Here is a 3,669-nt window from a genome sequence, read left to right on the forward strand (position 1 = left end):
ATCACGCTCTATGATATGACTAGTATTATGTTGCTTATAGTAGGCTAAGCGCAAGCCGAAACATCAACATGTGAAAGTCGTAGAATTTTGCGATCAAACTGTGGCTAGTACTTTGATGATGCTTGTAGCCAACCGAATTGGTTGAAAAGCCCAATAAGTAAGCTAACTTGGGAGAGCTTGTTGGAAACCAAATGCTACTAGATTGGTCCAAATACATCCTTCAACAGGGGATCACTTGGCTCGCTTTACGAAGAGGAGCACAGCTATATGTGTTAATTCGGTATGAATCGCAAGATTTGTTTACCGACCTCTCTAACGCAAAAGGCGGTCTCGGCTTCGGCTGTTGACTGCGTCCGATTCAGGGTTATATAACTCTCGATTGAACACATTGATGTTCTATTGTTGGTGCTTCCAATAAAATTGGAACACTTAAAGCAGAACCGATTCAAATAATAGCATTCTGATCAATGATTGCATTCCTTGATCAAGAACTGCTGGAGTCATTGTGATGGCGAATTTTCTTCATAAGAAAATTGCAAAGAGACGGAACTTAATGAGACTAGTATTATGTTGTTTCTAGTAAGCGGAAGCTGAAACAGCAACATGTGAAAATCAAGTTTTGTTCAATGATCTCGAGGCGATAAGTACTATGAAGCAACTAGTAGCCTAAGCATGACTCAGATTTGAGACAGTCAAAAAGACTGGCGAAACTTCTTCACATGAAAGTTACATAGAGAACTACAAATGTATACAGCGAGTATTATGTTGTTTCTAGTAGGCGAAAGCTGAAACATCAACATGTGAAAGTTGTCTGCAAACTGTAGAACGATATGTGATTAGTACTGTGCTGTTACTAGTAGCCAGTCTGACTGTAGAAGCCAAGACAAAGGGAAACTAATGCATCTGAAAAGGACAAGTTATGGAAAGGTATGCACGATAAGTATTATGTTGTTTCTAGTAAGCGGCAGCTGAAACATCAACATGTGAACGTCGTTGTGTACAGTAACCTAGAACTATATAGTCCTTAGTAACGTGCATTTACTAGTACCTGTAATTGGTATTCAGACTCAGGCAGTTTGGAATAGTTTGGCAAAGATGCACCAGAGAAAACTGGGATTTGATACAGAAATTGTTGAATACAAGTATTATGCTGCTTCTAGTAGGTTGAATCCGAAACATCAGCATGTGAAAATTGAAAACATTTCTGGTTCGAATTGTCACAAGTATTTGGTGATCTGAGTAGCCAAACTCACTACAACGCCAATTGAAGGCAAAAATTCTCAACGGGAAAAGCTATTCTCATTGAATGAGCTAACAAGACGAGTATTATGTTGCTTCTAGTAGGCGAAAGCCAAAACATCAACATGTGAAAGTCTTGCTGAACAAATTTAATGTTGTTGAGCTCAGTACCGTGTGAATTAGTAGCCATAATTGGCGAGCGAAAATTGAACTGGCGAAACTTCGTCTTTGGAAAATTGCAGATGCCGAGCACTTATTTTGCAACGAGTATTATGTTGACTGTAGTAAGCGAAAGCCGAAACAGCAACATGTGAAAGCTGTTGAAATTTGTGGTCATTTTGCAATAAGTACAAGGAGTGTAACTAGTAGCCAGGTCAAAATTTGGGATAAGAATGAGCAAAAATTCTGCATGAGAACAGTTGAAATTATGAAACTAAATTACAAAGACTAGTATTATGTTGTTTCGAGTACGCGAAAGCGGAAACATCAACATGTGAACGTTTGTAACGAAGTTTCGTTAATTTTCAGCCTAGTACTGAGCAAGAACGAGTAGCCTCATCTCCAATCCCACGCAAAATGTAGTGAAATATGTGAGTGAACCTTATTCACGGTGAGGGTTTCCCGAGGTCTGTATTGCAGCGAGTATTATGTTGCTTCTAGTAAGCGAAAGCTGAAACAACAACATTTGAAAGTTGGAATTAATGACTGAATGGAAACTTCGACCTGTGTTTGATAGTAGTAGCGAACAAAACTGCTGAATCGGTTTCTGTCTCATATTGGTCAGTGAACCAATTAAGAGACAATCAACTACATAACCTGAATTGGGCGAGAGAACCCCCTTAACTTAAGCATATCAGTAAGGGGAGGAAAAGAAATCAACTGAGAATCCCTTAGTAATGGCGAATGAACAGGGAAAAGCTCATCGGGAAGAGAAATGGCAACATTTCTCGGTGTCCGGTATGGTTTGATGCTAGACTGGTGAATTTGTCCTGATGTCTACTGGAAAGTAGCATCAAAGAAGGTGAAAATCCTGTAAAGGTCATTTTCGATACCAGTCATAATGGCTCATTCCTATGAGTAGAGTTGTTTGAAAGTGCAACTCGAAGCTGGAGATATGTCTCTCCAAAAGCTAATTATAAAGCGAGACCGATAGTAAACAAGTACCGTGAGGGAAAGTTGAAAAGCACTCTGAAGAGAGAGTGAAAAGTACGTGAAACTGTTGAAGGGGAACTGGAGTGAGCGTTACCATACTCAATGCCTTGATATTATATTCTCGGCTACCGAGTAGTGTAGTTGTCGTCTTTTGGCAAATCTTGTTAATGAATCGAGCAGAAGTTTTCCTCGGAATTCTTCTTGTTGATTCTAAACAAAATGAGATAAATTGATCTTGATTGCCTGTCTGACCTCAACTTCCTATTCAATGCTCTCTACAGCCCGTCTTGAAACACGGACCAAGGAGTGTGAGTTGCTTGCAAGTGTTGTCGCTCATTGAAAGCGCACACGCGAAATGAAAGTGAACAGTGTAATTTTTATGAATTGCACTACTTTGTGTGGTGAGGGCGCCGATTCGGTGTCCCGCAACCACGGACGGTTTTGCTCTTATTGCATGACTGATCCAGAGCAAGTAGCACACGACCCGAAAGATGGTGATCTATGCTTGGGCAGGGCGAAGCCACGGGAAACCATGGTGGAAGCCCGAAGCGGTTCTGACGTGCAAATCGATCGTCTGACCTGAGCATAGGGGCGAAAGACTAATCGAACCATCTAGTAGCTGGTTTCCTCCGAAGTTTCCCTCAGGATAGCAAAAGCTTGAGCAAGATTGAAAAATCTTCGCAAAGCAATTTCATCGGTTAAAGCGAATGATTAGAGGAATGGGGGAAAATTTTTCCTTCACCTATTCTCAAACTATAAATCGGTGAGATGTCCTTGTGACTTAATTGCACTTGGACTATGAATGCAAGCTTTTTGTGGGCCGCTTTTGGTAAGGCAGAACCGGCGATGTGGGATGAACCAAAAGTTGGGTTAAGGCGCCTAACTACTTGCTCATGAGTCACCACAAAAGGTGTTGATTGATACTGACAGCAGGACGGTGGTCATGGAAGTTGAAAATCCGCTAAGGAGTGTGTAACAACTCACCTGCCGAATCAATCAGCCCTGAAAATGGATGGCACTAGAGCTCGTGGCCTATACCCAACCATGAATATCAATATCTAACGCAAGTTAGATTAGAGAAAAAGAGCCTCACCAGCTCAAAAATGATATTCATGTGTAGGAGGACACATTGATTGCGCTAAAGTATGCACGCAAGTGTATGCGCGAAGCGATCAATGGAGCAGATCTTGGTGGAAGTAGCAAGTACTCAAATGAGAACTTTGAGGACTGAAGCGGGAAAGGCTTTCATGTGAACAGCGTTTGCACATGAGTTAGTCG

The 3,669-nt window shown here is 41.3% G+C and overlaps 2 pseudogenes; both read left to right on the forward strand.

Moving 5' to 3' along the window:
* Positions 1-215: 215 nt before the first annotated feature.
* Positions 216-367, forward strand: LOC142355086 (5.8S ribosomal RNA; annotated as a pseudogene).
* Positions 368-2,050: 1,683 nt separating this feature from the next.
* LOC142355087 (large subunit ribosomal RNA) overlaps positions 2,051-3,669 on the forward strand; it is a pseudogene marked incomplete at its 3' end in the record, with an annotated part of 2,719 nt that continues 1,100 nt past the window's right edge.

The sequence above is a fragment of the Convolutriloba macropyga genome, unplaced genomic scaffold (assembly GCF_964194025.1).
Source record: "Convolutriloba macropyga unplaced genomic scaffold, txConMacr16.3 SCAFFOLD_5655, whole genome shotgun sequence".
In the NCBI taxonomy this organism is placed as follows: domain Eukaryota; kingdom Metazoa; phylum Xenacoelomorpha; order Acoela; family Convolutidae; genus Convolutriloba; species Convolutriloba macropyga.